This window comes from Meles meles, chromosome 5, assembly GCF_922984935.1.
Source record: "Meles meles chromosome 5, mMelMel3.1 paternal haplotype, whole genome shotgun sequence".
Classification (NCBI taxonomy): Eukaryota; Metazoa; Chordata; class Mammalia; order Carnivora; family Mustelidae; genus Meles; species Meles meles.
The window spans coordinates 79526977-79545885 of record NC_060070.1 but is presented as its reverse complement, the minus strand read 5'-3'; the positions used below and the strand labels follow the sequence as shown (position 1 = coordinate 79545885).

Genomic DNA, 18909 nt, shown 5'->3' with positions numbered 1-18909 from the left:
TGACCAGCTAGAGACAAATGATATGAATGAACCTTATTTCCCTTCATCCCACTTAGTTTTCATCTAATACTTCCGGCCTTGGGCTGTAACTATTTGCAAGGAAGCTTCTTTGTTGCATTACGGTCTGTATTCTTTGAAGGAACTATTTTCTTTAAAAATAACAAGTTAAACAAGCTTGAAAATTCCTCTCAAGAATTTCACACAGATTTTTGTTTTACACACATAATGCACACTAGTGTGTCTAAGCCATTCAGTTAGAGGACTATTTTATATCAATTTATATATTGTATTTATATCAATATATATATACAATATTTACATATCATATTTATATCAGTACTACATAGAAAATTTTAATGTTTTCTAAGATGTATTATTTATAGCTACTTACTATTTATAAGTGATCATTTTGCTCTTTTTATCGTATGTATCATTGGTAGGAATATTCTATTTATATAAAGTTAGAGAAGAGTAGTAATAAATCTAAAACATTAAGCACAGTATGTACTGAGCTTTATCCTTTTTGACTTCAATGAAGTACCCATGTCATTTAAACCTCCCAGTAACTATATATGATGGGTACTATTACTAAGATTATTTTACATGTGGGGAAGTATAGGCCTGCCCAGAAAGGTTAGGTAATGGGGCCAAATGTACACAGTGAAGATTTATAATCAGAAAGTATGTCTTTAGAATCTGTGCTCTTGATCATTACAGAATACTTTAGGTTCCATGTTGTTTCATGAGGGCAACCCAGTGTGTATTCACAACAGACTTGTTTCAGGTTCTAATGATATGATGAGAGAATGCAAGAGAATGCAAACTATGAAATCATTTTACATAACTAAGTTTGCTTATTTTATGCTATGGGCCAGTAGTCCACAGAAGGGAGCCTTTTAATTATGCTTCTTTACATCCACTCAAATTCTGTGAACGTGTAAGATAAATTCAGGCACTTGGCATTGAAGTTGTTTCTCTTCAGTATGAGATATGAGGTATATATATATATATATGTGTGTGTGTGTGTGTGTGTGTGTGTGTGTGTGTATGAGATGTGCAAAAATGGGAAGTGGTTAAAAGAAAAATTAAAGGAAATGAAGAAGTGAATTGTTTTTGCATCAATTCTCAAAAAAATATATTTCCTAGAGCTTCGAGGCAAAACAATAAGTGTTAAGGAACTACTGTTTATTTTATTTTATTTTGGAACTACTGTTTAGTCATAAGAGGAAAATAATATAGGGGAAAAGCTCCAAAAGAAAATATCCCAAGAATGTTGTGAGGCATCATGGTGCATAGTGGATCAATCATAGGCTTTAGAGTCAGATAGAACTGAATTTGAATCCTGTCTCTGTGGCTTATTAGCTATGTGACCTTGGGGGGAGGTATCTCGCCATTTCTAAGCTTTGAAAAAAGTTCTCTATGTGGTAGATTAATTATGATGATGAAATGGAATAAAATGTTAAGTGTCTAGCCAGGCTTATCACACAGAGCACGTGTTTATTAAATGTTAAAACCCCTTTGTCTCCTCTCCCTCCCAGTAGCAGCACATTGACAATGAAGTAAAAAGAGAATTATCCTGGGGACCAAAATGGTCAAGGAAATTTCTTAGTGGGATTACGGGGGCAGAATTTGTCAACATTAAGACAAAATTGGTCAACTTTGCCAAATTCCTATGTAAAAGCAGTTGTACAGTGCAGGCAGTACATTTTTAATCAGAAAACATCATTTTACTTTGCCTATTAAAAATGTTTATGATATTGCCTTGAATCTAAGAGGACAGCTGGCTGTTTAACTATTTGTATTAAATGAATGGGAAACATGAATAGATGTCTGATTCGTAGTCATTTTCATCGGTTCCTATTAATTCATTCTTCAGCTACTGAGGCTTCATTCTAAGAATGTTTAATAATTTCAGATAGATTAGAAATATGACATTTAGATAGCATTGATTTTGGTCATTTGTATATATTTCTTTTCAACTACTCTAGCTATAACCCGTTTCTCTCCTGAAAGGGTTTGTGTTTCTTCTGCGGTATCTACCACATGATCGACAGCAATGTTTGCTAACTGAATGAGCGGAACAGGTTATTTAGAATTTTATATATGTACAATACCTACTAAAGCTTTTGAAATTATAGCAGTTGCCAAGGATTTCGTTAGCAGGTTGATTTAAAAACTGTTGTAGAAATCAAGCATATAGGACAACTGGGTGGCTCATTTGGTTAAGGGAATGCTTTTGGCTGGGGTCATGATCCTGGAATCCCGGGATCCAGTCCTGCATCAGCATCAGGCTCCCTGTTCAGTGGGAGTCTGCTTCTCCCTTTGATCCTCCCCCGTCTCGTACTCTCTCTCTCTCTCAAATAAATAAATAAATCTTTAAAAAAAGGAAATCTCGCATATCTAGTAGGAAAAATAGGAGAGAGTAAGTTGAGTTAATGAGAGGGAAACTTAATAAGTAAATAAGGGAATTTGGATAGAATAATGCTAATTTTATTGTAAAGACTTTCATAAATGAATACATGAGTTTTTCGTATTTTCACATTCATGGTATAAATTCATCTTTCTAGAAATACATAGAGCAAGGGTGAACACAAAACATTTGCAAATCTTTAAAGTTATGATGTATCTTTTTCTCATGCAAGTAAAGATGTATGAATTTTCCATTCAGTAATCCCTAATTGAGTATTTACAGTATGTCATGCTAAGTCCTGTGGATGGATGAATAAAACATTACCACTCAAGACGTTCACAGGCAATTAGGGAAGATTATCACACACAGTGCCATAATGCAAAGCTGACCATGGTTAGCACATCAGAGTTTTGAACAAAGGGACTTAGTGACCGGGATTATGATTAGTGTGAAACTGGAAGAATTCCAGAGAGCTTCACAAAAGGAGCAGCGTTTGAGCTGGAATCCTTTAAGGTTGGTCCAGAGTCTGCTAGTGAGAGCAAAGGATGATATGCATTCTAGGCAGAAGAGCAGTGTGTTTTTTATATGGCCTATTTGTGCAGTTCTTTTGGCATCTGTTGTTAACCCAATATGGCCAAGGGGTTCAAACCAGCACATCTTATCACGTCTCGTGCAAAGTCTCATGCATGGAAGGTTCTCAGTAAGTATTGGTTTTGAGTATCTGAAGGAATAAATGAACACACTCTTAGATCCTTCTAAATATGCGACAATAATTTCAAGAAAAATTGTACTTGATGGAAGCTCATTTTCTTTACCTGATTATATCTACGCAGTTGAAAGGAGAATTTAAACTTTTAAACTCTGATTAACATTCATCTCACCAAATTTTAGGAAAATAGAGCTCTTGGTCTTTATTCCTATCACTCTGCCCTTCTCTCTCTATACTTACTTTCTTTGGTTTGTTTATATGCATGTGTTCAAGTATTTTCCTCCCTCCTTTTTTTTTTTTTAAGTCTAAAAGAAAAGAATCCTTGAACTGAGGCTACAGTGCTGTTTATATATGAAGTGATGTTTGGGTTGATATTTTGTGTTTCCTCTTTAGAAGCAAAACAAACTCATCCTGTTATATACATTCCACATTTTCCAGTTAAAACCTATAACACAGTGATAGAGAATAGGCAGATAGTTTATATTGAAAAGGGTCTACTACTGTCTAGATTAATTATTTGGGTTTTAAGGAGATTGCATGAACATTTGTGCCACAAATGACTACTTATTTTAGTTACGGTAGTTTCAGCCAATTAAAATTTGTCACTGTTTTGAGGCCCTTTCTTTCCTCTTTAGATTCATCATGTCTTGGAAGCCCAAATATGTTAGATTATGATTCCTTTGGCATTTTTCTCCCTTTGGAAGCCAAAACAAAACTCTTTAGAACATCGCAGTCCCAAAGGGAAGCTGCAAGACTTAAAAGTGTGATCACAGCTACCTTTTCTAGGATCCCAATCTGAATCTAGGGTTAACACACGAGAAGCACAGTTTTTATCTCTGCAGTTCTTCAAGGAGGGTAATAGCAGTATTGCACATTTGGTATTTTATTGTATGGGATTACCCTTGATTCCCAGAATAACCTAGAGAGATAAGCAGGATAAACATTTCCATCCCCATGTGATAAGCAAGGCTCTGCCATTTACCGAAGAAGAAAGGAGAGATGACTCGTCAAAGTCAACAGGTGACAATGGATGAGCTGAACCAGAACTAAGGTCACTGCTTCTGCCTCTTTATTACAATGTCCTTAGGGCTTTCTTGTGCTCTGGGTTACTTGTAAGCTATGAGGAAATATGGAAAGCAAAGGAAAGAGAAGTGTAGTGACATTATTTGAAACCTGTCTTAAAAGATGGCGAGCATAGTGCTGTTGGCACTTGGGAGACAAGATACTTGATTTCAGAGTAATGATTCAGTATTTCCACTATGTATAATTCTTGGGATTCATACAAATGGAAAGTTCAGTGAGTGTCCCAACATGAATGATCTGTGGAATACGGACTGGAAGGGGCACGTGTCAAACCAGAGAGCCTATTGAGAGATGTCTTCACATGTGTAAGAACTGAAAGGGTGGAGGAAGGTGTGGGCCTGTGGGAACGGAATTAGAGGAGTGAGCTGAGGATCTTTCTGGGCCTGAAGTCGACAGAACTTGGTGGCTTATGAGGAAGAGGGGAGAGGAGAAAACAGCAGACAGCACTGGACTCCTTCCTGCTCTGAATAACCCTCATCAAGTTAGACAGAACATACAAGCATAGGAATATTGATGTTACTGGCCCCACATTTTGTATAAAAAGGAACAGATAAATCTCTGTAACATGAAACATGGTGCTCTCATTTAGAACAACTAGGCATTTACCATGTGCTCAAATACGTGAAAGGGGGGCCTGGTTTACCCAGTGATCAGTTGAAGCCACCTCCATCAGGAATCTATGTGGAAATGAAAATAACCAAGTTGTTTTCTGTATTATTAGTTGTAAAATAGGGGCTTTTGATATATAAGTACTGAAAAGGATATGAACAGGAAAACCAAACAAGTGGGTCGGGTGCTTATTCACAGCAAATTTTCAAGTTACCTCTTGATGTCAAGGCAATACATCCAGGCCAGATCTTATTGGGGTTGTTTTCTCTTCCAGAATTCCAAATATTATGGGAAAAACAAAGTCCTTCCTCCTTGGCATTGGAATTTAAAGATGAACTGCTGTGGGGATTTATTGCTTTTAAAATCACACATTTGAGAAAAGTTGTCAGTCAACTCATAAATCTCTTTCCAATAGAAATTTGAAAAGCCGAAGAAAAATATGTATCTTGCTATATTGTTGATTTTGCTATCTAGTAAGAATGTGTGTGACTGCTCTTGTTAGACAGTCTTGGAAGCAAAACAGGAGAAAGATTACGCAGAATACAGTTGATGAGTTTGAACAGTGAACAAATGAGAAGAAACACGCTCCTCATTTATAAGGGAGTATTGAGCTGCTTATGCAAGGAAATTTATCCTCTTCCTGCTATAAATCAGGAGAGTGTAAAAAAATCAGGATGAGGAATGAAAAAATAACAATGAATGTTGTTTTAAAATTGTGTGGCATTGTGGTGTTAAATTAGACAGTGTTATTGCCCAAGGAGCCATTTGTTCTTTTCCAAAATAGACGAGGAATGAGAGATGTTAATCTTAATAAATCTTTTTCCCCCTTTGTTTCTTTCAGGGATCACACTATACTGAAAGGCACTTGATCAAGAGAAATCTGGGGGAAGCTGGGAACCATCAAGTTATTGAGGCCACACAGGGAGAAGAAGGACAGAAGTAGGTAAGCTTTTGATCCATTGATCCCGCTATTGAGGATGTCCCTAAAAATGTCTTTGTTACTATAAACCCAGATGATAGCAGAGAAAAGGTACAGTGGTAGGTCTTTATTTTAGAAAACAAATCAATACAGTTTAGTCAAAACTTAATAGAATCTATTGTCATTGTCAGATTAATAGCAAATAATGAACGCTGAGAATCCGAGATAGACATTTTCATCCTGTGTTTGCCAGAGACCAGTGATCAGTACGGAGGTGGAGCCTGCTTTGATATTTACATTCTTAGCTGGGCTTATTTAAATTGTTCCTAACAGAGGAAGTCAGATTACCAAAATAATATTTAAAATTTATAGCCTTGAAAACAGAAGAGAAAGTCATTCTATTACCTATTGGGTCAATTCTAATCTTCTCAGAGACCATAGTAAATGCAAGCAAATATTTCTTGATGACACTGGTAGACATGAATCTGAAATACTCTTTTTTAGGGAAACAAATTTCTTTGTGCTGGTGATATGTGTCTATATATCTATATATCACATACTTCATAATTTATAAATATATATATGGCAATGGTGCATATATATATATATAAATGACACCCATTTGTACAGGTGACTATGAATATCTGTCTATCTACATATATTTGTATATACTCATATATCTATATAGTATATATATGGTATGTATCTACATCTGTATATGCTTATAGACACCTATCATGGGTCCTTTAAAAAGGAGGCTACATTCATATCACAATCTTAATATTTCACGAAAATGCTGTTATTTTGGTAGGACTTATATTTGAGGCCACTTCAATCTCTTAGTGACGCATTCTCCCTGCCAGAGAGAGACGCTGACACCCCGCTGCCCAACGGTGTAGTTCAGAGGGCTGATCAGAAAACATGGAGCAAGCCTCAGACTGTGTGAAGGGCCTAACATTCTCCTCCCACTCTCAGATTCCCATGAGAACAAAAAGCTCCAAGGGAACAGGGAAGAGTGGAAGATATTAAATTTGGTTTAGGCTCATTGCCTGTTTTTCTCAAAACCAGTACAACTTTATTTTTAATAACCCACAGCAGGTTCATGTAGACAGTGACGATGTGTTCATTTTCATGTATTATCAGAGCATTTTTGCTTTCATGGCCAACTTTAAATTTATTACTGTAGAGAATAACGTCTTAATTGAAATTACCTTTTATTATGAAGCAATTTATACCAATAACTTTATCAAGAGCATTTCTCTTTCTCTGTATACAAATAACCAAAATCTCCATACTAAGAAAAAATAGCAAATAAAATTGTAAAATTTAATTTTTTGTTCGAGGAAAATTGAGACTAGCATAAAATAATTTATTGAGTCTTTATTGTGGGTGGAGTGTATAGTGGTTTATAAACATAATCTCCTGTAATCCTCACAAAAACTCCATGTGAGAAAGGTAAGGAAAGTATGATTTTTCGCTATGATAAAAATGCACCTTGCCAAGTGCACACATGTAGCCAGTGGGTGGTGAAGTTAGGATTTGAGCCTAATTTTGTCTGATACTTAAGCCTATGTTCTTGACCAGCTTGGGTAGGAAGATTTGGCAGGAGCTGAAATATTCTGTTTAGATGAGCAAAGTATCTTGTTTTCATCAGGTATTTATAATCAGTGGTTGAAAATACTCATTTTTTTCAGGAACACATTATCCCATACTCTATGAACTCTACAAAAGAGACGAACATATTTCTGATTCATTTAATAAAAAGTATAACACACACACACACACACACACACACATACCTCTCCAAAACACTGATAGAAGTAGGACAAAAAGGAGAATCACAGACATTCATTGAATCAACTGGATATAGAAATGTAGAAATCAACAAAATAGAGTAATACAAGTGATGTTTATTCTAGGAATGTACAAGTAGTTCAATATTGGGACATTTATTAGAATAATTCATAGTCATAGGCTAAAGAATAGAACCCCTCCTTTTTTTCTTAATAGAATTGCAAATAATATTTGATAAAATGCCAATGTATTTCTTTTGAGAAAACACACATACATACAACATAGTAATTTAGAAATAGTGAGATATTATTAAATTGTGAAAAAGCAATTTCAAGAAAACAGAAAAATGTTAGAGGCTTACTGGTGTCCGATTTCATCATTTACAGTTAACATAATTCTACATTCTATCCAATACAACAAATTTTAAAAATGGCTAACATTTTTAAAGTTCTTATATATGCTAGAAGCTATTCTAAATACTTTACAAATATTAAATCATTTAACCTTCACAATCCTAGGATATGAACTATTATCATCTTCATTTTATAAATCAAGAAGCCAAGGCCCAGAGAAGCTAAATAACTTGGCCAAGGTCACACAGCTAGTAAGTGGTAGAGCTGATTAGAACTAAAGTGGTTTAACTCATTTATCTCTCAAAGGTTATAATTACTAGAAAAGAGGAGACATTTTTTTCACTTAAAATGTTTATATTTTTTACTAAAGATCCCAAGAAAATTGAATAAAGAACTATTGGAATAAGAAACTTTATTAAGTGGCCATATAAAAGATAAGTGTGAATAAATCCATTGACTTTTCTATAACAGCTAAAACATGATGAAGAAATTCCATTTATAATAGCAATGAAATATTACAATCAGTAAACTGTGTAAGAAATGTGTAAGACTTAAATGAAGACAATAATAACATTTTATTGAGAAACACAAAAGAAGATTAGCAGTAATGGAGATTTACAATGTATTCCTGGATGAGAATAACAAATATTGTAATTGTGTTGGATTCCCCAAGTTAATTTACAAAGTTAGTGAAATTCCATTTAAAAACAAAGAGATTTTAGTGAGATGTTGGCAAAATGATTACTAAAATTATGTGGAAGAAAAGGAAAACACATTTTTGGGAAAGAATAATGAAGAAGGAATTTCATTTCCAAATATTAAAAAAGATTATAGAGCTATAACTACTAAGATGGAATAGTATTTTTTTTAATTTTATTTATTTACTTGACAGATCACAAGCAGGCAGAGAGGCAGCAGAGAGAGAGGAAGGGAAGCAGGTTCTCTGCTGAGCAAAGAGCCTGATTGTGGGGCTTGATCCCAGGACCCTGGGATCATGACTTGAGCTGAAGGCAGAGGCTTTAACCCACTGAGCCACCCAGGCACCCCAGGAATAGTACTTTTTACTAAAATAGAGACTTAGAGGAACTAACCTTGAAAATTCCCCAGAGTTAAGCATATAAGGATGATGTTTAATAAAGACAGCATTTCATGTTAGTGGAAGAAAATACTACTACTTGAACACAGTTCCAATAGTTGGTTAATATGAAGAAAAACTTTAAAGTTGGATCTTTTATTCATACAATATACAATTATCTATTGATTAAAGAAGAATAAAAGTGAGACATAACCAGAAGAAAATGGTGAATACTCTTAAAATCTTGTCTAATAAGACATCAAAGGTAGAAACCATAATTGAAGCTTGATAGACTTGAATATGAACATATCAAAACTTCTGTAAATATAAGGAGAGAAAAGTCTCAAGCAGCATGCTTAGCAATGTGAATTTGAAAATTATTTTTTCTTGATATTTTGGAATTAATAGATCTGCAGTTTCTTACTAATATTCCAAATATGCTATTGTCTGAAGGCTTGATAAAGCAGAGCCCATCCTGGAATAGTAGTCATTTGGTATTGTACCTGCTGTCGGCACAGAGCATTACTGACATTTTTGTAGAGTGAATATATTATATGTCTTAGCTAAAAATTCTAGAGATGATTCTAGATTCTAGAGATAACCAAATAGTGACATAGAAATTAGAATTATTCCACCTAAAAGGTCAACTAAATTTGAGTTATACCATCCAAGATAGTAAGGGATTTCAGCTAGACAGTTTTATAATTCTTAACATATGCCAAGGCATTTCCTTTCAATAGAAGTTATTTACAACATCACTGAGTAATGTTTGAATTTATATAATGTGTTAAAATATGTTATCTCTAATAAAAATGAAATCATTATAGCTTCCTGTCTTGGATTGTGGTATAATTGATAATTGCAGAAGGGTGTCACAATGATCAAGTTTGGAGAGAAGTATTTCCTGTTTTATTGTATAGTACAAGAAAGATTGTTTTCTTCCTTCCCTCTGGAATAGATTTGCTCCTTCAATGGTGGGACCCTATGGCAAGTGAGAAAGCAAAATTAATTGTCATCAACGGACAATGAAATAAAGAAAAAAAGTTTTACTTTATTTTAAATATCCAGGTGATATCATCTTGGACCATGACAATTCACATTAATACCAACAAAACAGTGCTTTTCTATCCCCAAACCTGTTAGAAAAGTTGCTAAATTCCAAGCCCCAAATATCTCATGAGAAAGAGGAACAACAGGCCCATGAACTTCCTAGTCTTTTTTTCTATTTATATCCAGTCTTTCTCAGTGTCTCTGGTCAATGTGTAGATACCTGGCCACTGCTATTCCTCCAGGTCTCTCCTCCTACCTCATGGCTTTCTGTAGTGGTTCCTCAGTTGACATGGACACTCTCCCCTCCTGCTGCATCTTCTGCATCTGTGATGGCTTTTTGACTCCAGGGTCAAATTGCCCAGTGTTCCGCACTCAGCCACCTTTCCCTTCCTTTCTAATCTGACCATTGCGGTTGGATCAGGTTTGCTTCTTTGACTCTCTCCAGCTGCCAACTCTAAAGAGGTTTCTCCTTCTCTGACATAAGGCAGGGGTTGTTAATAGGTGGCTTTTTCTCTTAGAAGTCTTGGTCCTAGGGATTGGCTAACAGTCATTACCATTGTCCTTCCTATAAATACTTTAGGTACTCATGAAGTTATATCCTTGGCAGATTCATCCATTCATCCTGCTGGCTCACGAGACATGCCTGGAAATGTCTGAATCTTAAAAAAAGAAAAAAAAATTAATCCCACTTAGACCCTAGCTCTAATATCCCTGCTAAACAATTATTTGTTTAAGCATGTATTTTATTTGTTCATAGATACATACTTAGTGTATATATATATATATATATATATATATATATGATTGACCATCCTCAGAAAAAGGCCTGGAAGTAGACAAAAGAAATGTATAAAATGTTTTCCCCCATAGTAAAAGCGAAAGAGCACCTTAGTCATTTTGTGTTAAGAGTAACAAAACCGAACAAACACAAACCTAAAGATAAAGAAATAAATCTTGTTGATTTTCATGCTCGCTGTCTCCTTTGAAGATTGTTAGACTGCTTGTAAGGGGTTAGTTCTGGAGGAGAAAATGGGCAACCAAACAAATAACAACCAACATACAGACATACCTATAAAGGGGAGGAAAGAGAGCTTATACATAGAATGAGGTGGTCATTGACAGTTTAACACTAATTGTTAATGATCAAAATCATAGTCATTTAATGTTTGTGGTGTTTGCAAAACTCATTTTCTCGTTCCTTGGTTCAGTGAGTATTTACTGAGCACTTATCCCTTTTACCCTGTGCTAGGCTCTGTTGTGAGTGCTGAGGTTACACAGTGGAAGACACTTTGCAATTCCCCAGAGTGTGGGAACTACCAGAACTGTGAGGAGACTCAAAAGAGAAGCCGGCATTTATTTAATAGTTTGGGGAGGTCCTGCAGATGCCATACTAACTTTCTTCAGTTATGTGAGGAATATCATCTGTTCTGTATGATTGACAAGGAAAACTAGGTTGAGTGGTTGGGAATCAGAGGAGACCCATTTTTATTTAATCAAAGAAAAAGCTACCTGAAGTTAATAATAAGCTATCTCTGGTCATTGAGATGGTTCCAGAAGTTAGGTTCCAGTAGGATAAAATGTAGCACAAGGAATTAATATATGGGATGGTAAGGGGCTGGGAATGGAGGGTTAGTTCTAACTAACCTATCTCTGAGAACAAAAGTTCTAGGACCTGTTATTGAATTCGTTGATATAATAAGGGTTCTCCTGAAGACAATTCAATGAGGGACTCTAAGGCTGCTTTCGAATCAGGCCTACCAGCTTTGTACTTAACTCCTAGACCTTGGCCAAATTTCCTATCTCTGGGCTTTAATTCCTACATCAGACAGATAGGGATAGTATTAGTATTTGTCTCACCAAATGAGATATTTGGTGGTGAGAATTGAATAAGTGTAAATGAACTAATTTAAAATGTTTAGCCTGTAATAGACACTTGATAAATAATACTGTTATAATGGGAACCTAGAGCCTTATCTTGGGAAACACTTGGACAGCCTTAATCCAGAAAATAAAAAGGATACCCATTAATGTAGAAAGTCCCTCTTGCCCTGTCCTGGGATTTATAAAAACAAAATCTTTCAAAATGTGCAGTGAGAAATAGTAAACACATACAACAGTACAAAACACACTGGGTCAGTTGTTGCATTTTCTTAGCATTTGCTTATTATTCATCTGTTCTTAGATGCTGGGAAGATTCTTTTTTTTAGCTCAGTTTCTAGCTCTCCGAATTATGCGAAGGGACCTGTATTGTCAGCCTCTGTCTGTTGTATCAAAAAGGCTCTTGGACAACGTGTTATGACCTGTTCAAGAAGAGCCTGCTTATGCACACTGGATGACTTTGAAAGTTGCAGGGGCTTTGGTTGTCATGTATGCGTTGCAGTCAGTTCCTGTGTTACAGTTATGTACTTGGTTTCAACCACCGAACAATTTGAATTACCCATTAAGAAGGCCAGAAGAACCTCAGGTGGTTGTCCTAGAGTCCGGTCATGCCAACATGAGCCAGTACAGCAATTAGTGATTGCCTGAAACACCAACTCAGCAGACCGGCCGCCTGCAGGTCATGTTTACCAGCTGCAATTAACAAGCATTCTGTATGCTTGCTTTTCCAGGCCCGCCTTTGATTAGCTCCACCTCATGTTCTGAAATTTATATCTTGAGACATTTAAGCAACGCAGAACACAAAATCAACAAAGAATAAAATCCATTCTTCCTTAGAATTATCACATCTCATTTTATAATATTTGCTTAATCTTTCTTTTTAAAGAAGTAAAAAAAAAACTAGAATTAGTTAAGTCTCCTTTCAGAAGCATCTACGCATTTGTGTCTATTGTTCCAATCCACTTTATCATGTTACTCATGTATTAAGGCGACCATTTCGATATTGAGTCCTGGTTTGTGCTTTTAAAATTCACACAAATAATATCACAGTGCTTTTCCCAACACTATGTTTTGGAGATCTGTGTAGTTATATATAGTTCTAGCTCTGTTCTCCCTAGTGAAATTTGTGTTTTCCTTGATAAGACATTTGCTATTCACATCTACTGGCTTCCCTTCCTCCTAAATCGGGCTCATGGATGACAGGATGTTATTGCTGGGCGAATTAGGAAAAAACATCATTCTAACTTACGTCTTTATGTGTTGTCAACACTGAGACCTTTTGAAAATGACAAAACCTAAGCCGGATGGGAAGTCAGGAAAATGTAAATAAACTAAGACTTTCCCAGGCAAATCACAATGGAGAATTCGCCCACAAATGAAAAACAAAACAAGACAAGACAAAACAACAACAACAAAACAAGGCTTTGGGAGTGAAATGACTTTATGGGCTACACAGATGGTTAATAGAAGTCCTTGAAATACCCAGCCCAAATCTCAAATTCAAATAATTGCATGGGGTAAGATAGACAAAGCGTTCTAGCCCATTGTCCTTTTCATCATGTTTTCTTATGTTTAAGAAAGATAGAGAGAAGATAATGGATTCTTAGGGTCACCTCAACAGGAAAATGCCTGATAGCCTGCTTTCAGAATAGCTGGTTAAATGTATGGCTTTAATCCATCATTTTCCCCTATGATTGCTTGCTCCCTTGCCCAGGTGAACCTAATTATTGCCTCTTTCCACTGGATTAGACCTCTGTCCCTTTTGTCCCAATAGGTAGGAAAATGTGGTTAGGTAAGTCGGTTTCACTTTTGATCAGAGGTCACTTATTTTCCAGTTATTTGTCAGCTTTGCTTTACTCAATAGTTTCCTTGTTAACAGCTGGCAAGTTAATGGACATGACATGTCTATTTCTGCAATGTTCGGGGGTGCCACGATTGTATGGGAAACAGAGCACTCACTCCCCAGTTAGCCAAGGGTTTTCAGTTCCAACTCAGGTCTGCAGTTCTCTTTAACAGGTTCCCTCTCTGGCATTCTTCATAGTAAGGTGGTATTGAATTAGATCATTTAAAGTCTATGGAGTCAGAACAAAGAAGTCAGCATTTCATTTTTATTTTAAACTTGTAATCCAACTCCTTTGGATTAAAAGCTTGCAAATAGTTTTTAAATTTTACTGTTTCAAATTTGTTTTTGTTTTTCCAAGATGTTTTATGCAATTGTAAGGTACATAAAACAGTATTCTTGACTACCTGCTGAAAATAAAACTTAATTGCTAATGTCCTCTATATAAATTATATGGTATTCTGAAAGTACAGATTTATCATGTGTTAAGTATCAAGTTTCACCTAAGTAGGTTCTTAATAAAATTATGATAATTTGATTATTTTACAAAGTTGTTCAGCCTGTAAAATTCTAATTTACAGATGCTTGAGAACACATAATTTTTTTATTAATTTAACATCAGTCTATTATTCTGCTTTGTGAATAGCATAGAAATTGTAACTACAGTCATAAAAAATAAAAATCTTTTGGTAGTGTTTGTGCTTATTTTAAAACACAACCCTGGGCACCTGGGTGGCTCAGTTGGTTAAGCAACTGCCTTTGGCTCAGGTCATGATCCTGGAGTCGCAGGATTGAGTGCGGCATCGGGCTCCCTGCTCTGCAGGGAGTCTGCTTCTCCCTCTGACTTTCCCCCTCTTGTTCTCTCTCTCTCTCATTCTCTTCCTCTCAAATAAATAAATGAAATCTTAAAAAAAAAAAAACGCTAAAAGGTCAGAAATACAGCTTTTGAAAAGATGAACTCGTCAGAGCTGCACATGAACTGATTATTGTCAGATCACTTATCTTCACATTGCTGAAAAACGTCGTGAATCTCTTAGCTGCTGATTACTATTAAAGTCTTCCGTGTATAACAGTTCCGTATGTGTGGGTGTTGTGGCTGCAGGGTGGCCTAAAGGACACTGTCCCTCAGTCATATCCACACTGCCCAACTACGAAAGATACTCTTCAGTTTAGTCTGGTTTGTGGTTATATGTTATTTGTCTATTATGTGGAACATGGCTCAACTTTGTGAGCTGACTGCCGGAGGGCTCCCCCAAAAGGAGCCACTTCACTTAACATTACTACGTAAGTTTCATGAGTCTGTCATTAGTATTTAAATGCATATCATAATGTAATCCCATCACATAATTGTAATTGCAACAGTACTTAAAATATTCTTTGGCTGTTTTGCTTGTGGCAGTTTACTAGCTCGCCAGGTCATTTCAGGTCTCTCTGACACTAAGCGAACATTTGAGCGCCACGAAATTGGTGGAAAGAGCACTGAACGTTGAAAATGAAATCTCTGTACCTTGCTTTGCCACCTTCTAGCTGCATGAGTCTTAGTAAGTCACTCAGAGATAGAGCACGTGCAGTGGATCAAATCATTGATTGCCAAATTTCAGTCCTGCTTGTGCCGTTTATTAGCTGCTTGTTCTAGGGCAATTTACTTAACCTTTCTGTTTCAATGTTTTCCTCTATAAAATGGAACTGACAATAGTACCTATCCTATAGAGTTGTTAAGGTTAAATTAACTGGGATTTATAAAAAGTCTTAGTACCCATATGACTTTTTAATAAAATTTTGTGATTGGACGTCATTGGGTTTGATTTCTCTGAGAGTATCTCCAGTTGGAAGATTGTATCATTTTAAGTTTCTTTTCTTGCTTTTTTTTTTTAACACACCTTCAACTCATTAAATTTATGCTATTGAAAACATTGTTTCTGTACCGAATATTAGTGGCTATGTGGTTGAACATTGATGATTTTTTTTTTTTTTGTCATTTAAAAAATTTTTTAGGGGCACCTGGTTGGTTCAGTTGGTTGAGTGTCTGACTACTGATTCCAGCTCAGGTCATGATCTCAGCATCGTGAGGTTGAGCCCCATGTCAGACTCCATGCTCAGCAAGGAGTCGGCTTTAAGTTTTCTCTCTTGCTTTCCCTCTGCCCCTCCCTCAACTTGCACGCATTCTCTCTCTGTTTAAAAAAAAATTAAATATACATAAATAAGTAGGAAGAGAGGCAGACAGAGAGAGGGGGTCGGAGCAGGCTCCCTGCTGAACAGAGAGCCTGATGCAGGGCTCGACCCCAGGACCCTGAGGTCATGACCTGAGCCGAAGGCAGAGGCTTAACCCACTGAGCCATGCAAGCACCCCAAAAAAGTAAATTTTTAAAAAAATTTAGAGTTTATTTTTAAGTAACCTCTATACTCAGTGTGAGGCTTGAACCCACAACCCTGAGCTCAAGAGTCATACACTCCACCAACTGAGCCATCCAGATACCCCTGTCATTTGTTTTGAATTAAAGACATATGTATAACTAAAGAATTGTTTTAAAATCTAGGCAAAGCATCTCTCCACCTCATAGTGGTATACATTGACATTCTATAACTGGGCTTGGAACTTGTGTTTACCTTCTGAAGGGTTAATGTCATTTATTTCATTTTTCGATTCCTGTCTTTATAAATGTGCTCTTCAATGGCAAGCTGTTTGGAAAACTGAATTTGATGATTGCTTTTCACCTCTGTAGTATCAGGGAAAATATTCCACTGTCTCTCAGGTTTCTTTATTGCAAGTTGGTACAGGGTTTCTGTCTTCTTAAGCGTCTCACACGTACATAACTCTTTGTTAAGGAACTTGCAATATCTTTTAATTAAGCTTGAAACCTATTAAACTGAAATGTTTTGTAGGGCATAGAGCAGTCTAACATCAGAATAAGAGCTTGTTGGTAGAGGGATGGATTAGTTTGTTCTTTAAAGACAGGACAGCAACGCCTGCCGGAGTAAAAGAGGCTACTGACATTGGCATTTGTTTCAGTTGATGGGAGAAAATCCAGTCAAGCTAGTGGGCTTATCTAGGGAGGTTGATGACACCTCCAGGAGGCTGTCCTGACAGGCAGGGGGTCGGAGTCCAGGAAGACCAGCCAGGTGCAGCAGATGGTGTCCCAGTAGGTGGGCGTGCCATGGTGACACAGAGTCTGGAAGCAGGTGATATCCAGGCAGATAAACAGAGAGGTCTGATCGCAGATAGTGGGGCCCCAGTGTTAGGGCTGGGGCTGGGGCTGGGGCCTGAAATTCAGGCCCTGGGAAAACTGGGTAGACTAGTGTACAGGCCGGTTTTGGAGGGAATAGGGTACTATGCAGGGCATTACAGCAGAGACTCTGTTATGGGGGCATGGGGGTCAGGCCTCAGAGTAAAGGGGACTTGTGACATCCTGAATCTGGGAGTTGTGTGGCTTGGAGGGAAGAGGGAGCAGGGAGCCAGGCAGGTCTTTACAGGTACTGACTTTGATAGTCCTTGGTATAGATTCATGTGACTGTCTTTTGAAAACTGAAAAACTCAAGCATGTTATTATTAAACTGTGCTTTATTTCTAATGAGTTAGATGAGAAGGCATCTTTGATGTAATGAACCTTGCCATTGTTGTTTTTAGTTTTTAGTTTTTGTTTTAAGGCTTTCAGATAAGATTGAATTCCATGCAGCTGAAACTGCTCACATGGGGCCTAGGTTAAGTGAAACATACAATGTAGAGGTGTTGTTATTCCTATCCTTGGTTTATTCTAAGAGGTCATATATCTGAGAAGAGAGTGTAAAAACGACAGGATTAGCAAGTAAGTGGTTGTTTTTTTGCTAAAATTACTTGAAAGGGAGGAGAAAACAGTGTAAAAGTGGCTGAAATTAATTTCTTTACAACTACATGGAGTGTTCACTGGCCTTGCCCCGGCAATCATCATTTAGGGGAATTGGGGCCAACTTAACGTTACTTGGAAGTGTTCGGCATCAAACTAAAACCTCTACCTCCAAGGACTAAAAGAAGAAATAGGAAATTGCGTCTTTTGTCTGTGTCTTAGCTTTTAACAGTTTTCTTTTTTTTTTTTTAAGATTTTATTTATTTATTTGTCAGAGAGAGAGAGAGCGAGAGCGAGTACAGGCAGACAGAGTGGCAGGCAGAGACAGAGAGAGAAGCAGGCTCCCTGCCGAGCACGGAGCCCAATGTGGGACTCAATCCCAGGACGCTGGGATCATGACCTGAGCCGAAGACAGCCGCTTAACCAACTGAGCCACCCAGGCATCCCGCTTTTACCCAGGCATCCCGCTTTTAAGTTTTTTGCTAAAGTTTCCTGTTCCTTATATTTTGAATGGAATCTTATACTGATGTTCACTTTGTTGTTGTTGTTAACTTAACTATTATGAAATTCCATAATATGAAATTCCTCAGTCATCATTTCTCCAAGTACTGTTTTCAATAGAAGAAAATCCATAGTTCTTTCTAATAGATTTTCTTTATAATGGTGAATATTGTCTAGAGAAACCTTGCATTTATTTATCAAATGAGATGGCTAGTTGATTGCTAATAGTGAGCGATTGGTAACAGTGAGTGGTGCCATTCCCATTTCCATCCCTTGATTTCTGCTCATGAATCTTAGCTGTGGGAGACAGAGCACTATAAATTAAATGTTGATTTGGAGACTATGTAACTTATTGAAGGATATTGCCAGAACCCAGCCAGATACTGCCACCTTACTAGCATGGTGACTAAGTCTTCAAAGGCCATTCCACTGTTGCATCATGCCATCTGCTTCAGAGTGATGGAGGACATGGTATTACCAGTGAGTGAGTATTGCTGGTCTTCATTTGCTCTGAACTCCTTGATCAGAGGCAATGTTGTGTGGGATATCATGAGTAGAGAAAACATTTTATAAATCCATGGATGCTAATTTGGGGAGAAATAGGGCCTATCAAGAAAGAAGCTCTATATCCAGAGTATCTGTTATGGTAAGAAGAAAATGTGGCCCTTTCCACAGTGGAAGCAGATAGCTGGCTGAGCATCCTAAGGAATGGTGCCGTATTAGGAGCTCAGTGTATATCTGCTGCTGGCCGATTGAGCACTCAGTGATGGCTGTAGCCAAGTTGGCCTGGCGAGTGCAGTCTCTTGTAGCTGAGCCCGTGTATCATCATCACCTCTGTTCCGAGGGCCACTGATCATGAGTCCACTG

General features: G+C 37.0%; 1 protein-coding gene across 4 annotated transcripts in view; it reads left to right on the top strand.

Annotated features, from left to right (window-relative positions):
• PKIB (cAMP-dependent protein kinase inhibitor beta) overlaps window positions 1-18909 on the top strand; it is a 108523-nt gene that overhangs the window by 19504 nt on the left and 70110 nt on the right. For 2 of the 4 annotated variants that reach the window (XM_046004221.1, XM_046004220.1), the window contains exon 2: window positions 5653-5750. The gene's annotated coding sequence lies outside the window, so the exon portion shown is untranslated. Of the gene's footprint in view, window positions 1-5652; window positions 5755-18909 lie in introns of all 4 variants that reach the window. The other 2 variants (XM_046004218.1, XM_046004219.1) reach the window with 1 other exon arrangement.